The following is a 20176-nucleotide window of genomic DNA, read 5'->3' on the forward strand; positions in this document are numbered from 1 at the left end:
TTGTTTTTGTCTTAATAGCTTAGTCCTTCAACCTGCAGCAGAAAGTAAAGGATCAAATCCATTAATGTTTCAGTTTATATGTATACACACATACATATATACTGGAATCAACTAAATGCATGTATTAGTTAGTATATAAGAATTGACTGAATAATTATTGTCGTATGATCAAAATTGAATTGAAGAAACAATAAAAATAGACTGAAGTTAAAATATTAATGAGAAGAAACAAGAGGAGGCATAGTCATCCAAAGAGAGGAGGACTAAAAGAAATTGTGTAGAGAAATTTGCACAGCCTTTGTTAATTTACCTTGTAATGGGGAATTGTTTATTCATTTAATTTATTTGAAATACTAAAAACAGCCATCTCTTATTCATCATTCTCCATTTCATCACCACAATTTCAAGATTTTTGTACAATTTACATCAATGTTTTAATCCACAAGTTGTTCATTTCATCTGATCATCTTTTTTCACAACTCTTGTAACAAGTCAACCACAACTCCCAATTCAAATCTCCAACTAATTCTCGCCAGAGAAGACCTCAACCCTAGCCCCACATAGTTCAAGTAGGTGACTTTTTGGATAGACTTGTAGGGCTGGTTTCGTCTCTCCATGCAATTCCTAACACTCTGGAAAACCAACCCAAACTGCGCCGAATAATGGCCGGAAATCTGATGATGCATCTCCGCGAGCGAAAGATGATCGCCTCTAGCTTAGCTAAAAGGATTTCACGCTGGATGTCCACTTATGCCCTAGTTGGCAGGACCTGGAACCACCACCACACTCACCGTAATTGATTCATTTTTTCTAAAAAAAAATTCAACTTGAAATATGAAACTAAATTGATAAACTTTTTTCGTTCAAATTGTACCAAATTCGGTCGACATTTTCATCCGTGTTTCATCTTTATTCCCCTTTATTTCAGTTCGTTTTGAACCTTTCAATTCATAAGGGTCTCAATTTCTTCAAATGAACAAAGACATATTGATTCTAACAACTGATTGCATAGTTGATCATTCAAACCTTTCAGTTATAACAATTGATTGCAGAGTTGATCATTCAAACCTTTCAATTTATAGATTTCCTTTTTGTTAATGTTTACTTTGTAGTATTGAATTTTGCTTTGTCCTTTGTCAATTGAGGATTTGTGGATGTTAGTTCCTAGTACAATTGTAAATAATTCTGACATTTATAAAGTTTATAAAAACACAATTGAAACACCTAAACTGTTGAGATCTCTTACTCTATGATTTATCTCCACTTTAAGATTTACAATGTACATAAATCATCTATCCGAGTTATCTCCATAATTGAGTTGTCCGTTTTTCAACTACGTTTTTTCATGACGCTCTTTAACGGAGAAACTCCCGATCAAAACTCCAACTATGTTCCGCCAGAAACCCAAACTCCGGCAACCTCAGCCCTGCCCCAAACAGTTCAAGTACATGATTTTTTGGATGGACTCGTCAGTTTGGTTCCGTCTTTCCTCGCAATTTACCAACATTCCGGAGAAACCCAACCCAACTGCGCTGGATAACGGTCGGAGGTCCGATGATGCTTCGCCGCCAGAGAAAGATGAGCTCCTTCGGTTTAGCTGAAAGGATTTTAGGCCGGATTTCCACTTATGTCCCTGGTCAGTAGGGCCTTGCACTACCACCACGCTGGGCGCCATCCAAACTCAGCTCAATTGATTCGTTGTAAAAAGATTTTGTTAACTTGAAAAATGAAGGTGAGATAGTTGTTCGTTTGATGCTTGTGTTTTGGAGAAGCCCGTTTGGGTGCTGAACTGTGGAGACATAAACGATTATTTTATAGGCAAAGGTAGGAAGTGAATCTTCGTATTTTGTGAAACCGGTGGTTTATGGACGATTGGAAAGTAGTTTGGGGAAATAAGTGGTGAATTTGTTTTAGTATAACCGATATATTTTATATTAAAGGAAGAAGAAGTTCGGTTAAGCTACATAATGGACAACTTAATTTGGTATCAAATTCGCCATCCACGAGATTCAAACTTAAGACCTCTTACTCACAAATGAAAAGGAATATCACTAGATTGTAGTACTGAGTGGTAGATAAGTAGTGACTTTGATTAATTTTTTGTGTTTATTTGTATGTGGTCTCTTTGTGACTTTTAACATGCATAATATGTGTTTAAAAGTTTAACCATTTTTAGTGCTTTTGTCTAAATTTAACACGTATCAATTAAAAATAAATGCGGAAGATTTAAACTCAATTTTGGTTAGGCATGGTGGCCCATTAGTTTTGGACCATGATCCTCTCCTAATCTAAGGATGAAAATCCTCATGACCAAGAGATGTGGGCCGTTGGATTTTTATCCAACGGCTACAAAAAAGCGGATCCCTTTAAAATTATAATAATTATAACCGTTGGATTTTTATCTAACGATCCACATCTCTTGGTCATGAGGATCCTCATCCTTAGATTAGGAGAGGATCCTGGTCCATTAGTTTTGGCGTTTTGTCTTTGCTTTTGGACGTGTCGATAGTTTTGATAATTGGTTGTGTCCAAAATCCACATTGTGATTTATCCTCAATTGATCGCAAGATTGATTTGTGATGTCCTGTTTTGTTCTCGCCAATTGATGTAATTAATGTTCATCACTTTTGAGTAAAGTGAGATTCGGAGACAGAAAAACCTTTGTACGTGCTTCTAATTAATTCGATTGTTTTAGATATTTTTTTATTAGTTTTAGTTTTTTTTTTTTTTTTTTGGTAAAAAGTTTTAGTTTTTTTTTTAATAGTAGTAGAGTCAGTTTTTTCGTTTGTGAAGTTTAACGGTGACGTATTCTGTTACTTTATTTTTTATTTTTTATTTTTTATTTATCATCTACGTGTTTTGTTTAAAAATTTGTAATATTTGACGCATGTTGAAAGTATAAATTTATATTACAAAAGAAGAGACTTTGTATGTGCTTATAACTAATTGGTCACTTTAATATTGCTAATTGTTTTATGGTTGAACATATAGGATGAACTTGCGTGCACGGCGCTTTTCAAACCTATAAATGGAGATTTAAAGGCCTCAATGTCAGTTGCTGGAACCTTGTGAACCTATTGCAATAATTGAGATCCCACCCATAAGGTTTAAGATGAAATTTAGACAGGACAGTGTGTGAGTGTCTTTGTGAGTGTACTTACTAAATGCAACTCAACTCATTTCTCAAATCCGATACCAAAATCTGTTGAAACTAGACGTAAATTACAAATTTAACATTGCATCCGCCTTACAACAGCAATTTTGGTGATGATTATCATCATTTTGGGACTGAAAATGGCATAAAATGTGAAAACCCCAAATTCTAATCTCAAATTGACCCTAAAAATCAAAACCTTAATTTGTTCAAGTGCAGAGGTCTATTATTGAAAATTTCTCAAACCCAAAACACCTAAATCAAATAAAGCTCAGTAATATCATAATTTGCAAAACAAATCGAAGAAATAATGTCGGATTCAAAGTTTACCAGACAAGAGAAGCAAATGAGGGCAAGCAAGACGCAGAGATGAGGATGAGGAGGACAATAATGAGGGAGCTGGGCAAGGAAGGAGCAGAGTGAGGATCAAATTGCAGAAGAAAGGAGATGACGGGATTAGAGGGCGGCTTAGCCGTCCTCTCCGAATCAGGGGGTCTCACTAAGACCTGTTGGCGAGGGACTCAGTCAAGGCGAGTCCCTGCTAATCCCACTAAACTTAGTCTGGGTAGGGAACAAACATAAGACTGGACTAAAACTTAGTCCAGTCTAGTCCAGTGAGGGCTAGTGATGCCAAACAAACACACCCTTAGGGGTATGACTGATATTCAAAACATTGTTTCCATGTTTTTAGGCTAGGCTTTAGTTGTTTTTATATTTTTTGTCTCTTCTTAACATATTTAAAAACTAGTGGAATTTCTTAAAATATAATAAAAGTTTTTGTCTCTATGTATAATGCTTCCTAAAAATAAATAAATAAAGAGGCAAAGCTCAGCATAACAAGATTCAACAACGTCTTTTCTTTATTTATTTTTCAACAAAATTGAAAAACTTTTAAGAAAAAGTGAAATCCGGAAAGAACACTGATGCTTGCTTGTGCTCTATTTATTCGTGCATTTATTTTTCTTGAACTCGAACTCTCCCTCTTCAGGCTCCAAACTTATTTTGCTGTTCCAGCAATACAAAGCCATTGACCGACAAAGATGGTGTTGCAGTTGACGTTAGGGAAGAAGTGAGCACTCAGCTTGAACTTGTCCATGATTCCATTGCAAGTATCCCCAGCTTCTACCCCATAAACTTCTTGGCATCTTGCAGTTGCTTTCACAGCCCCAAACCCAACTACACCATCAAATATTCAAAAAACAGGAATCAAACACAAAATGCAACATATAAATATCCCTTATAATCCCACAAAGAAACCTGTCGTTAGCACTCTTAAAAAGTCAATCTGCATTTTCCCCTTGTTTTTGTATTTTACATAGGAGAGGGGAGTGTGCAATGCATGATGACTTGCTAGAGTTCCCTTGTTTTCGTATCTTACTGCTGCCTATTTGGCTGCCCTCAGCAAAGGAGATGATGAGAAAAAACAAGTGTGTTTAGTGTGTTGGGTGATGATTTGATGAGAGTGTAAAGCTATATTTATATGTAGAGATGGTATGCCTATTTAGAAGCCGGCTTGGCTAACGTCCATTTTCTAGTGTGTTTGCATTGGTTTCCCAAAGTAATTATATTTTTGTTTAAGCAATTTTGTGTTGTGTGTTTTGCGAATATCACGCATTGGGCAGGCTTAGCTGTCTCTGTATTATTTGCTATGTCCTGCTCGCCCATTTGTCTCTCTTTCTTGTTGTTTCCTAACATGAAATACTGCAAAAGATTTCACTCACATGACATACATCAAGTCAATTATGTCACTCGACTTTGATTACTTAGTTTGTAACTAAATTAGATTTAAGCTTATTTATGTGATGATTGTTAAAAATACAAGAATTTCACATCAAATAATTGATAAGTTTAAATATGACTTATATTGAATAGTTCAACTTCTAATTATGCCGATGACTTTTATGATAAAACCCTTGTACATGCCGTGTTGTGCATGGGAAAAATATAGTTTAGTTTGTGAGTTGTTGTTGACCCATTTTGCTGAAATCTTGACATGGTATGGTAGTATCAAAGCGGGTTTGTGTGACTGTATCCAAATTAGATATTTACTTGCGCTAGCTGCTAAGGTTTTTTTTTTTTTTTTTTTTTTTTTCCCCCCTAGATATTTGTACACGGATTTTTCTTTCTTTCTTTCTTAGGGAAACCTCAATAGTAGGATTTTTTTTTATTGAATCAGAAAAAGAAGTTCCACCTTATCAGGAGGTATAAACCTTACTCCTCATAATATAAGAAGTCATAATAAAGTAAAAAAAAAAATACAAGAAAAGAGGGTGAGACATAAACCTGACCCCTCTTAAGAAAACAAACAAAATACAAGAAAAGATGGGGGACGTAAAGCCTAAAACCTTTAAAGGAAAACCTAGAAAGTCTAAACCTGCAAAACAAGTTGCAAAGGCGCACCAAAAGAAATGGGTCAAGTAAAAAAGAAAAAACACACATCATGAAAGACAAACTTGTAAATCAGGATGCACATTAATCTGGAAATTGAAAACCAGGCAAGCCAAGAAAATTCGAATGTAATGAAGCCACACAATCACCGGTGGAGGGGAGTCAGGCCAGCCTATTAACGGAAGAATTAACTAAACTTTCAATTTTGGGTTTGAATCCCAACACACTAAAAAAAAAAAACTTATTTCCTATATCTTTTACAACGGGGCATTCTTCCGAATACCCTATAACCACATGGACTATTAATTCAATTTGGACTTTACTTTTTAATTTGATATTTTTGTGACTTGCTTGGTATTTGAATAAATTTATATGAGCCGTAGTGTTGGAACACCTTCTATTGTTTTTGGGATAGTTTCGGTTTGGTAATGTAATTATAAACAGTTATCATATAGTCACATGATATAATCAAGTCAGTTATGTAACTCGACTTTGATTAGCTAGTTTGTAACTACTAGAAAACAAAGAACCCTACTAGAAAAGTTGAAATAATTTGCTGTGTTATATAAAACGGAATAAGTTGCTGCAGCCATATATAGCCCATGCAGTTAGGCGACATTGCATTAAACACTGAAGACTGATGACTACGTCCATCAGTTTACAAGGTAAAGATAACTCATCAAGAAAATAACAATTACTAGAGGAGAAACGATGCCTTAGATGACATCAAAGCTCATCCTCTTTATTCATACAATGATACATATATTTTCTGAACTGAGCATGAACTTGTTGCAGCTTATCAGTTCACAGTCCCTTCAGTACAAAGCCACTGACCCACAAAAAAGTTGTCGCAGTTGAGATTAGGATTGATCGAAAGAAAGAAGTCAGCACCCAATTGGAACTTTTGAATAACAGATTCACATGTATCACCCTCTTCGGCACCATAAACCAAGTCGCAAGCCACAGCCTTTTCTGCAGATTCAAGTGGAACATTGCATTGCATTAATATAGAAACTTGAAACTTATTTTAATATTTATTTGAAACTAAAAAGAATTAATTTAAACGCAATAAGTAATTAATGTATGTAGATAATGAAAATGAAATTAATGGAATAAATATTCTTACTGCCGAGCCTTCTACTCTCAGCAATGGAAATCATGAGAACTAGAGAGAGCACTAGAATCAAGTTAAGAAGTGTTGTCATTTTGTTGCTAGACTTAGCCATCTCCACCTTCTTAATTTTTCATTTTTGAACAATGGAATTCTAATTGATTAGCTTTAGTAAGAAGCTAATCGTGTTTAGTGTGGGTAATGGTTTGAGGCAGTGCAGAGCCATATTTATAGCTCGGTAGAGGAGAAAAGATTACCAGGCGGCTTATCCAAAGTAATTAACTACATATATTTGTTTAATAAATCTATCTGAACTGTGCATAATGCGAATATTGGGCATTGGGCTGGCTTTGCCGCCTGTGTATTATAAGGATTTGGATCCCAGATTCAAATTGTCGAAATTTTAGAAATCTTCACATCTGAAAGATTTTTCAGTGTGATTGAAATATAGAGTAGTATATTACATGTCACTATATCAATGATATAATATGTGTGCTAAAAAGTTAATAAATTAAAAAATATAATTTCCCATCATTTATGTAAAAATACGTAATACACCATCTATATTTCCGTCACAATGAAAAATTTCTCCTCACATATTAATCATTGATCGTGCATCGTGTAGTTAAAAATTATTTGACGTTTTTTATTTAAAATTAAACACAAATAGTACCTGATGAAAACTAACTGTATGATATATGATAAATAGTTAAGATGTTGAAATCTCTAAGATCTCCACTTGGGAAGAGATCCTTTTCCGTATTATAATTTATATGTCTTGTCCAGCTGCGCTGAACATTTTTTTTAGTCTTTTTCTTCGTTCTTTTATGTTTTTGACTGAATAGCTTAGTCATCCTTCAACCTATAGCAGAAAGTAAAGGATCAAAAATCCATTAATGTTTCAGTTTGTACACACGTGCGCGCACACATACACAGGAATACTTTGGATGCGATTCTTAGTCTTTAATATTCTTTGACTAAAACTTTAATAGTATTCAAAGTTTGATCAAAGTCCCTTTACTTTGTACACCTCATTTTAATTGAATAAATGGATAAAAACTATGTAACAATAAGAAATAATAAATGGCAAAAGAATGCATCCATAGTGTTAAAAAAATTGGTACATTTCACATATAAAAAAGTGGTACATTAATAAAGAAGAATGAGTACATTCTAAATAAATTAGGGTACAAATAAAAGATTAAAAAATTATGAGTAAAAATGAGATTTTAAAAAATATGGGGTTAAAAATAAATTAATACTTGGGTACAAATTAAAACTAAAAATAAAATACTACAAATTTAAAAAAAGGTTGCAAATTAAAAGTGGGTACAAACTAAAAATATAAATATATGATACAAAGTTTAGCCATAAAACATAAATATACCATATGTAATTTTTGTATCATTGATTTAATTATACAATGTCACGTGACGGCAAACACATGGACACAAATACAAATAAAACTTTAAAAAATATGGGCACAAAAAGAAATTAATATATGGGTACAAATTAAAATTGAAAAGAAAATTGGTACAAATAAAATAAGGTTTGCAAATTAAAAATGGGTACAAACTAAAAATAAAAATATATGATAAAAAATTTAGCCATAAATATAAATATACTAATTGTAACATTTTTAACACTAAATGAATATTTTTAGGTAAAAATATTTTATTATTGAAATAATTAATGATGTTATTTATACCCAAGGACCTTGATAAAAAAATGAAAAGGAATAAGGTTTTAATCAATGGAGTAGCAAAATGAGGATGGGAACCTAAGTTCTCCATATATGTATGTATGTATGAGATACTGGAATCAACTAAATGCATGTATTAATTAGTTCGTATATAAGAATTGACTGAATAATTACTGTCTTATGATCAAAATTTAATTGAAGAAACAATAAAATAGACTGAAGTTAAACTATTAATGAGAAGAAACAAGAGGAGACATAGTCATCCAAAGACAGGAGGACTAAAAGAAATCAAGTGTAGAGAAATTTGTAAAGCCTTTCTTAATTTACCTTGTAAAGGAAATTGTGTATTCATTTATTTATTTGAAATACTAAAAACATCCCTCACTTATTCATCAATATTCTCCATTTCATCACCATAATTTCAAGATTTTTGCACAATTTACATAAATGTTTTCATCCACAAGTTGTTCATTTCATCTGATCATCTTTTTTCACAACTCTGTAACAAGTCAACGACAACTCCCAATTCAAATCTCCAACTAATTCTCGCCAGAAGACCTCAACCCTAGCTCCACATAGTTCGAGTAGGTGACTTTTTGGATACACTTGTAGGGATGGTTTCGTCTCTCCCTGCAACTCCCAACACTTTGAAAAACCAACCCAAATTGCACCAGATAATGGCCGGAAATCTGATGACGCGTCTCCGCGAGCGAAAGATGATCGCCTCTGGCTTAGCTGAAAGGATTTCTGGCCGGATGTCCACTTTATGCCCCTAGTTGGCATGACCTTGAACTACCACTGTGGAGCCAAAAATAATCACAAGGCGACACGTGGATTTTTGAATAGAAGAGCCCTTTAGGCATATCGGGATTCCTACACGCTAGCAGCGGGGAATCATCCCTCAACCAAGTCAAAAATGCCCAAAATAGGTAACAAATTCAAAACTATTTCATCCACCCTCATCCTATATTATCCACAAGGTAATTATTCCATAACCCCCACAACATTTCTTTTGAATTATGTTAATTAGTCAATTAATGGATTTATTACCTAATTAATCTATTAATGGCTAATTATCTACAAGTTACACCCAAAAAATACCACAAATGGTCGGTCCCTATTCTCCTAATAGGGCCGACCATATCCCTATAAATAGCTTTCCATTCTCTCAAAAAACTACTTCCAAGTCTCTTGCAAAACTCTACAAAATTCTCCAAACACTTTTCCCTCAAAATTCTAACTTTGGCATCAAAGGTTCTTCGGCCAAAGCCCCTCTCCCCCATTCATCATGGGCGCGTGAGGCTTTTTGGCCTTGACCAAAGGTGTGATTTGTTTTGTAGGTGCAATTTTGTCCAAGAAGGATAAGGCGGAAATTTGCATCCACAAATTGGTGCTTTCATTTAGAGTTGAGTCCCACACTCGTAGAAGAGTCTCGCATCCAAGGTGGAGCGGCACAACCACCACAAGTTACCACCACGGGACCCGCGGTGGCTACCACAGTAACCACCCGTGGTGAGGTCCATGGTGTCACCATCACGGCCCGAGCCATGCCATCCAAGGTAGTTCACAGCACTAAGGCCACGACCCAAGCCATGTCACTCCATGCCTAACGCATTGCCAAGCCGAGCCCAAGCCTCGAACCCGCATGCTTCATAAGCCGAGCAGCCCACTCCTGTGGCCCAGCCTGCTTCCACGGCATAGCCCACTCTCGTGGCCCAGCTTGCTCCCCCCGAGCAGCCCACTTCCGTGGCCTAGCCTGCTCCTGCTAAGTAGCCCACTCTCGTGGCCCTAGCCTGCTCCCGCCAAGCAATTCACTCTCGTGGCCCAACTTGCTTCCGCCGAGCAGCTGACTCTCATGGCCAAGCCTGCTCCCGGCAGCCATTGATCTATCACCATGGCCATAACTATGTCTATCTTGCACCACGACTCCCAGCCATGCCGATCTTGCCTTGTGGTTCATGTCAACCAAGCCTTAAAAGGGCACACAACGAAACACCTAATGATGGCACAATAATTCTAGGAGCAGCTCATTGCGCTTACACCCTTACATGGGGTCCACAAGCAGTTCGAAGTCTTAAGCAGATTGCCAAACATGACCTCGCATGCTAATGATTATTTCGATTATCCCAGCAGTCCAATTTTCCTCTGCTGCATTCACGACAACAACTTTCATACTCTCCAATGCGAGAGGATAAACTAATTGCTCTCCAGTGCAATAGGGTAAACCAATTCTCCGAAGCCCAAAAGGGTCTGCTCTCCAGTGCGAGAGGATAAACTAATTGCCCTCTAGTGCGAAAGGGTAAACCAATTCCCCGACACCCAAAGAGGTCTGCTCTCTAGTGCGAGAGGATAAACTAATTGCTCTCCAGTGCAAGAGGGTAAACCAATTCCTCGACACCCAAAAAGGTTTGCTCTCCAGCACGAAAAGATAAACTAATTGCTCTTCAGTGCGAGAGGGTAAACCAATTCCTCGTCACCCCCAAAAGGGTCTACTCTCTAGTGCGAGAGGGATAAACTAATTGTTCTCCAGTGTGAGAGGGTAAACCAATTCCTCGATACCCAAAAGGATTTGCTCTCCAGTGCGAGAGGGTAAACCAATTCCCCGACACCCATATAAGTATGCTCTCCAGCATGAGAGGATAAACTAATTGCTCTTCAGTGCGAGAGGGTAAACCAATTTCCCGACACCTATATGGGTTTGCTCTCCAGTGCAAGAGGATAAACTAATTGCTCTCCAGTGCAATAAGGTAAACTAATTTCCCGAAGTGCTCCAGTGCGAGAAGGCCACATAGCTCAAAAGATCGAATGCTTGAAGATCAGCTAGGCAACAAATGGTTAGGGGGCAGCAGCCACTTTTACATTTATCAATTCGCTCATCCGACACTTCATCTTCAGCAACTCCGATCTTGGCAGCTCCATCCTTAACTGTTCCATCTACGACAGCTAAGAAATCAAACTTAACCAGTTTTCTTCATTTTTGGCAAGCAGCCTAGACGTGGTAGCCCAAACCATTGCCCATGCCACGCCACTTCCTCAGCCCATGCCAAGCCAATCCTTGGCTTCAATTAAGCCGAGGAGCACAAGTAATGGCCTCTGCCAAACCAACTCCTTGACCCATGCCAAGCCGACTCCTGACCCCTGCCAGCCAACGTGTCGCACCACCTTGACGGCCACCCCGCGACAACACTATTCACGAAGAAGACAAGAAAAATGAAATTTTTCTTACATCAGTGAGGCACGGAGAAAATGAAGAAATCAATGAAAGACAGTCCTTTGCACGTGCAAAATGTAAAAGATTGCTAGAGGAGGAGGACCAAATATCCTCTAAGCTCTCTCTCTCTTGTAGGCTAGAATAAATCAATCTTCAAAGTTGATTTAATAACCCACTTAAGGTGGACTTAAATAAGCTTTGAGAGAAATTTATTTCCCTTTTCTGGAAGAATCTAATTTCCTATTAAAGAGGGAATCTACATCAAAATAGAAAGCAATCCAAAGTTTCCTAAAGCAAGAAAATCTTTACACCTGTTGCCCTTTTTTGGGAGCAGCCTAACAGGTGTGGGGGCATTTGTGGAGCCAAAAATAATCACAAGACGACACGTGGATTTTTGGATAGAAGAGGACAAAAATACCCTTGAGGCATACCGGGATTCCTACACGCGAGCAGCGGACAATCATCCCTCAACCAAGTCAAAAGTGCCCAAAATAGGTAACAAATTCAAAATTATTTCATCCACCCTCATCCTATATTATCCACAAGGTCATTATTCCATAACCTCCAAAACATTTCTTTTAAATTATGTTAATTAGTCAATTAATGGATTTATTACCTAATTAATCTATTAATGGCTAAGTAACTACAAATTACACCCAAAAACTACCACAAATGGCCGGTCCCTATTCTCCTAATAGGGCCGACCATATCCCTATAAATAGCTCTCCATTCTCTCAAAAAAATACTTCCAAGTCTCTTGCAAAACTCTACAAAATTCTCCAAACACTCTTCCCTCAAAATTCTAACTTTGGCATTGGAGGTTCTTCGGCCAAAGCCCCCCACCTCCTCCCCCCAAAATCATCATGGGCGCGTGAGGCATTTTGGCCTTGACCAAAGGTGTGATTTGTTTTGTAGGTGCAATTTTGTCCAAGAAGGAGAAGGCGGAAATTTGCATCCACAACCACAACACACACCGTAATTGATTCATTTTTATCAAATTTTCAACTTGAAAATTGAAACTCAATTGATCAACTTTTTTCATTCAAATTGTACCCAATTCAGTCAACATTTTCATCCGTATTTCATCTTAGTCTCCTTTATTTCAGTTCATAAGGGTTTCAATTTTTTCAAATGAATGATTTGAAGGCGTATTGATTCTAACAGATTGCAGAGTTGACCGTTCAACCTTTCAATTATAACAACTGATTGCAAAGTTGTTCATTCTAACATTTCAACTCATATAGCTTTTCTTTTTATTAATGTTTACTTTGTAGTATTAAGCATTGCTTTGTCCTTTGTCAATTGAGGATTCGTGGATGTTAGTTCGTGGTACAATTGATTTCAATTGAGAAACAATTGTAAATAATACTGACATACAAAGTTTATAAAAACACAATTGAAACACCTAAACCGTTGAGATCTCTTACTCATGATTTATAATTTGTACAATTTACATAAATCATTCCATCCGAGTTATCTCCATAATTGAGTTGTCCGTTTTTGAACTACGTTTTTTCATGACGCTCTTTAACGGAGAAACTCCCAATCAAATCTCCAGCTATGTTCCACAGGAAATCCCAAACTCCGGAAACCTCAGCCCTGACCCCAACAGTTCAAGTACATGACTTGTTGGATGGACTCATTAACCTGGTACCCGACCCAAATGAAATGGGTCAGTAAAAAAAGAAAAAAACACATATCATGAAGAAGAAGAAGCCTGTAAACCAGGATGCACATTAATTTGGAAATTGAAAACCGAGCAAGTCAAGAAAATTTGAATGTAATGAAGCACACAGTCTCTGATGGAGGAGAGTCATGCCAACCTATTAACGGAAGAATTAACTAAACTTTCAATTTTGGTTTTGAATCCCAACGGATCTCACCACAAAAGCTTAATTCCTATATATTTTATAACGGAGTCGTTCTTCCGAATACCTATAATCACATGGACTATTAATCCGATTTGGTCTTTAGTTTTTAATTTAATATTTTTGTAACTTGCTCGGTATTTGAATAAATGTATATGAGCCGTAGTGTTGGGAAAACCTTCTATTGTTTTTGGGAAGTTTCGGTTTGGTAATGTAATTATAAACAGTTATCATTAGTCACTTGATACGATCAAGTCAGTTATGTCACTCGACTTTGATTAACTAGTTTGTAACTACTAGAAAACAAAGAACACTACTATAAAAGTTTAATTAATTTGCTGTGTCATATAAAACGGAATAAGTTGCCGCAGCCATATATAGCCCATGCAGCTAGGCACATTGTATTAAACACTGATGACTGATAACAACGTTCATCAGTTTTCAAGGTAAAGAAACAACTCATCAAGGAAATAACAATTACTAGAGGAGAAACGATGCCTTAGACGACATCAAAACTCATCCTCTTTATTCGTACAATGATGTATATATTTTCTGAACTGAGCATGAAATTGTTGCAGCTTATCAGTTCACTGTCCCTTCAGTACAAAGCCACTGACCCACAAAAAAGTTGTCGCAGTTGAGATTAGGGTTGATCGAAAGAAAGAAGTCAGCACCCAATTGGAACTTTTGAATAACAGATTCGCATGTATCACCCTCTTCGGCACCATAAACCAAGTCGCAAGCCACAGCCTTTACTGCAAATTCAAGTGTAACATTGCATTGCATTAATATAGAAACTTAAAACTTATTTTAATATTTATTTGAAACTAAAAATAATTAATTTAAACGCAATAAGTAATTAATGTATGTAGATGATGAAAATGAAATTAATGAAATAAATATTCTTACTGCCGAGCTTTCTACTCTCAGCAATGGAAATCATTAGGACTAGAGAGAGCACTAGAATCAAGTTAAGAAGTGTTGCCATTTTGTTGCCAGATTTAGCCATCTCCACCTGAATTTTTCCTTTTTGAACAATGGAATTCTAATTGTTTAGTTTTAGTAAGAAGCTAATCGTGTTTAGTGTGGGTGATGGTTTGAGGCAGTGCAGAGCCATATTTATAGCTAGGTAGAGGAGCAAAGATTAGTAGATTACCAGACGGCTTATCCAAAGTAACTACATATATTTGTTTAATAAATCTACCATAACTGTGTTGTGCATAATGCGAATATTGCGCATTGGGCAGGCTTTGCCGCCTGTGTATTATAATTTTTATATCATGTCCTGCTGCGCTCACCAGTTTCTTTTCTCGTTTTTTTCATTCTTTTTTGTTTTTGTCTGAATAGCTTAGTCCTTCAACCTGTAGCAGAAAGTGAAGGATCATATCCATTAATGTTTCAGTTTGTATGTATACACACATACATATATACTGGAATCAACTAAATGCATGTATTAGTTAGTATATAAGAATTGACTGAATAATAAAAATAGACTGAAGTTAAACTATTAATGAGAAGAAATAAGAGGAGACATAGTCATCCAAAGAGAGGACTAAAGAAATTGTATAGAAAAATTTGTAAAGCCTTTGTTAATTTACCTTGTAATGGGGAATTGTGTATTCATTTAATTTATTTGAAATACTAAAAACAGCCTCTTTTTCATCATTCTCCATTTCATCACCACAATTTCAAGATTTTTGTACAATTTACATAAATGTTTTCATCCACAAGTTGTTCATTTCATCTGATCATCTTTTTTTCACAACTCTGTAACAAGTCAACCATAACTCCCAATTCAAATCTCCAACTAATTCTCGCCAGAGAAGACCTCAACCCCCTGCCCCACATAGTTCAAGTAGGTCACTTTTTGGATAGACTTGTATGGTTGGTTTCGTCTCTCCGTGCAGTTCCCAACATTCTGGAAAACCAACACAAACTGCGCCAGATAATGGCTAGAAATCTGATGCTGCATCTCCGTGAGCGAAAGATGATTGCCTCTGGCTTAGCTGAAAGGATTTCACGCCGTATGTGCACTTATGCCCCTAGTTGGAAGGATCTGGAACCACCACCATACTCACCGTAATTGATTCATTTTTAAAAAGAGAATTGTTATTAGCACTCTAAAAATTTCATTCTACACTCCAAACTTCTTATATTTGGAAAGAAAAATACACTTATGAGGAGTGTAGAATGAGATTTTTGGAGTGCTAATAACACTTCCTTTAAAAAAAATTCAACTTGAAAAATGAAACTAAATTGATAAACTTTTTTCGTTCAAATTGTACCAAATTCGGTTGACATTTTCATCCATGTTGCATCTTTATTCTCGTTTATGTCGGTTCGTTTTGAACCTTTCAATTCATAAAGGTCTCAATTTTTTCAAATGAACAAAGACATATTAATTTTAACAACTGATTGCATAGTTGATCATTCGAACCTTTCAATTATAACAACTGATTGCAGAGTTGATCATTCGGACCTTTCAATTTATATCTTTTCTTTTTGTTAATGTTTACTTTGTAGTATTGAATTTTGCTTTGTCCTTTGTTAATTGAGGATTTGTGGATGTTAGTTCATAGTACAATTGTAAAATAATACTGACATATATTAAGTTTATAAAAACACAATTGAAGCACCTAAACCGTTGAGATCTCTTACTCTATGATTTATCTCCACTTTAAGATTTACAATGTACATAAATCATCCATCCGAGTTATCTCCATAATTGAGTTGTCCGTTTTTCAGCTATGTTTTTTCATGAGGCTCTTTAACGGAGAAACTCCCGATGACAACTCCAACTATGTTCCGCCGGAAATCCCAAACTCCGGCAACCTCAGCCCTACCCCGAACAGTTCAAGTACATGACTTTTTGGATGGACTCGTCAGTTTGGTTCCATATTTCCTCGCAATTTACCAACATTCCGGAGAAACCCGACCCAACTGCGCCGGATAACGATCGGAGGTCCGATGATGCTTCGCCGCCAGAGAAAGATGAGCGCCTCCGGTTTAGCTGAAAGGACTTTAGGCCGGATTTCCACTTATGTCCCTGGTCAGCAGGGGCTTGCACCACCGCCACGCTAGGCGCCATCCAAACTCGGCTTAATTGATTCGTTGTAAAAAGATTTTGTTAACTTGAAAAATGAAGGTGAGATAGTCGTTCGTTTGACGATTGTGTTTTGGAGAAGCTCGTTTGAGTGTTGCACTGTGGAGACATAGACGATTATTTTATAGGCAAAGGTAGGAAGTGAATCTTCGTATTTTGTGAAACCGGTGGTTTATGGACGAGTGGAAAGTAGTTTTGGGGAAATAAGTGGTGATTTTGTTTTAGTACAACGATATTTTTACATTAAGGAAAGAAAGAGTTCGGCTAAATTACATAATGAACAATCTAATTTAGTATCAAATTCGTTATTTACAAGATTCGAACCTAAGACCTCTCACTCACAAGTGAAGAAGAATATCACCATATCGTAATACTGAGTGGCAAATAAGTGGTGACTTTGATTAAAGTTTTTGTGTTTATTTGTATATGGTCTCTTTGTGACTTTTAACATGTATAACATGTGTTTAAAAGTTTAACTATTTTTAGCCTTTTTATCTAAATTTAACATATATCAATTAAGGGTCAAAACTATAAATAAAATAAATGCGAAAGATTTAAATTCAATTTTGGTTAGGCATGGTGGCCCATTAGTTTTGGCGTTTTGTCTTTGCTTTGTATGTGTCGATGGTTTTGATAATTTGATTGTGTCCAAAATCCACATTGTGATTTATCCTCAATTGATCGCGAGTTTGATTTGTGATGTGCTGTTTTGTTCTCGCAAATTGATGTAATTAATGTTCATCAGTTTAGGGTAAAGTGAGATTCGGAGAAAGAAAAGCCTTTGTACGTGCTTCTAATTAATTCGATTGTTTTATATTTTTTTATTAGTTTTAATTAATTTTTTAATAGTATTAGAGTCAGTTTTTTCGTTTCTATTACCTTTTTTTTTTTTATAGTATTATCTACGTGTTTTGTTTGAAAATTAGTAACATTTGACGCATGTTGAAAGTATAAATTTACATTAGAAAAAAAAGAGATATTGTATGTGCTTATAACTAATTGGTCACTTTAATATTGCTAATTGTTTTATGGTCGAACTTCAACTTTCTTTAATACAAAAAATAATTAAATTAAATAATTATAAATTGAATTAGGGGCTAATTTATTTGCTTCTAATAGCTAAATTTTGTAAATGGAGTTTTTTCCGGCCCTAAGTGATAAAATTAGTAGAGGCCGCTTATTGTTTGTTCTATTACTTTAATAGAGACAATTTCATGTTTTCGCCCCAAGTGAAAATTATTAGAGGCAAACTATTAATTCCGAATCTAATATAACGCACGCAATACTCACTTTTTTTCTGTAGTGATATTTATAATTGTCTAACTCTTGAAAGAAGCTGCAGTTTTTATTTTTTGACAACAAGAGCGATGGTGAGTCAAATTTATGGATAGGAAGATCCATGTGGATCGACCCACATTAGGATGTATAAGCATCATTGCTTTTAACAAGTGCTGTAAAGCGCCATCCACATACAAACTACAATTTTTCACTCCGACAAATAGTGCACCTACTTTTTTTTTTTTTTTTTTTAAGGGGGACAATTGGTGTTAAGCCATGGTTATTCATCATTTTTGGGAGTCGGAAGACTCACATAGGCATTTCAATCTCTCCCTGACACCTATTATTTAAATTTTAAAATGTTAAACTGGGGAGAAAAAAAAACTTGACGAAATTAAGGACTTTTCGGAGGTTATTATTACTCAAACGAAATTATCAATATTGTAAAGAAAATAAGGACTTTTCGGGGTTTATAATTACTGAAACGATATTTATCAATATTGTAAGTAATAATAAAATTCATACATAATTGGCGTGTGTGGAATAAATTGTAAATAATTTGTAATGATAAATTAATCTTTTCTCGTATGTCAATGATTTGAATTTTGGGTTTCATTTGGTTGTAAGATAGATGGATTTATGTTTAAAAAAATAAGAGTTACAAATGCTCCTCTAAAGAACTTAGAAATATATTAAGAAAATACGAAAGATGAAGCTATTTATCTTTTTAAAGTTTGATAATTAAATACTAGATTGTCACATCCCGGTTCGGAGGGGACCATTTTTCTGGCCCGCTCCACCACCGTAGCACAATATTGTCCGCTTTGGGCTTACCATTCCCTTACGGTTTTGTTTTTGGGAACTCACAAGCAACTTCCCAATGGGTCACCCATCATGGGATTGCTCTAGCCCCCTTCTCACTTAACTTCGGAGTTCCTACCGAACCCGAAGCCAGTGAGCTCCCAAAAGGCCTCGTGTTAGGTAGGGATGAGAATATACATATAAGGATCACACCCTTGGACGATGTGAGATGTCACAATCCACCCCCTTTACGGGCCCGACGTCCTCGTTGGCACACACGTGACCAAGGTTAGGCTCTGATACCAATTGTCACATCCTGGCCCGGGGGGACCACTTCCTGGGCCCGCTTTACCACCGTAGCACGATATTGTCTGCTTTGGGCTTACCATTCCCTCACGGTTTTGTTTTTGAGAATTCACAAGCAACTTCCCAGTGGGTCACCCATCATGGGATTGCTCTAGCCCCCTTCTCACTTAACTTCAGAGTTCCTACGGAACCCGAAGCTAGTGAGCTCCCAAAAGGCCTCGTGCTAGGTAGGGATGGAAATATACATATAAAGATCACACCCCTAAGCAATGTGGGATGTCCCAAGATTGAGTACTTATTGGAGAAATTTTGGACTTTTAGTTCTATTAATCCTTTTTTCCACAAGTTATATTTTACTAAAGAACGAAGCGAGATCCAAAATAAACTTATCAATTAAAAAATAACGTGTAACAATCATTACATCATACTATTCATTACATTGCTTTAAAAACTTGTTTAGACAATATATTCCATTCCTAATTAGACTTTTCTAACGATAATAAGATTGATCGTGATATGTTGTAATATGAAACCGAAAATAAATGGAGAATATTTTTACTCAATACTAAACATTTTGTTTATAATTCTTCGATGCGTTTAAATTTCAAATTTATGTATTGAATAGATACAACTTCCAAAGTTCAAAGAAGATTGTTATTCACATACGGTTATTAATTTTTTATTGTTGATATTTCTCTATTTATTCAGCTAAATGATTGAAAATTAAAAAGATGTAAAAAACAAAAATTATAGTTGTCATTGAATTTTTTCTATTTATTTAATCAAACGATCAAAAATTAAGAATAAATGTACAAGAAACAAAAATTGGAGTTGATAGCACTACTAATTGAAACTCAATCAATACTAATGAATATGGTGGTGACTATTATCACCCCTTGCAAGAAAAATACATTGCAAGAAATGAGGAGAAAGAGGATCTTTTGTACTAGCTAGATGGCAGCCAGCCAATGAGGGCAAACAGGTGTCGAGCTTATCCGAACTTTCCTCGGGAACGGAAGATTCAATTTGTGAGAATACTAGAAATTTTCGTATTTTAACTGTTCATATATAACGTGTAATTAATTTTTATTAGATACTATTTGTATTTAATTTTAAATAAAAAATTAAATGATTTCCAATCACACGATACACAATGAAAGAATCTTCACAAAATAGATTCGCATGGGATCCTATTCCCTTTCCCCGTTCATCTCATGACTCATCGGTTCATGTATCCAATCAGGCAAACAGGTG

Source organism: the organism of the source record quoted next, unplaced genomic scaffold (genome assembly GCF_019419815.1).
Source record: "Pyrus x bretschneideri cultivar Hongxiangsu unplaced genomic scaffold, Pyrus_bretschneideri_v1 Contig12, whole genome shotgun sequence".
NCBI lineage: Eukaryota > Viridiplantae > Streptophyta > Magnoliopsida > Rosales > Rosaceae > Pyrus > Pyrus x bretschneideri.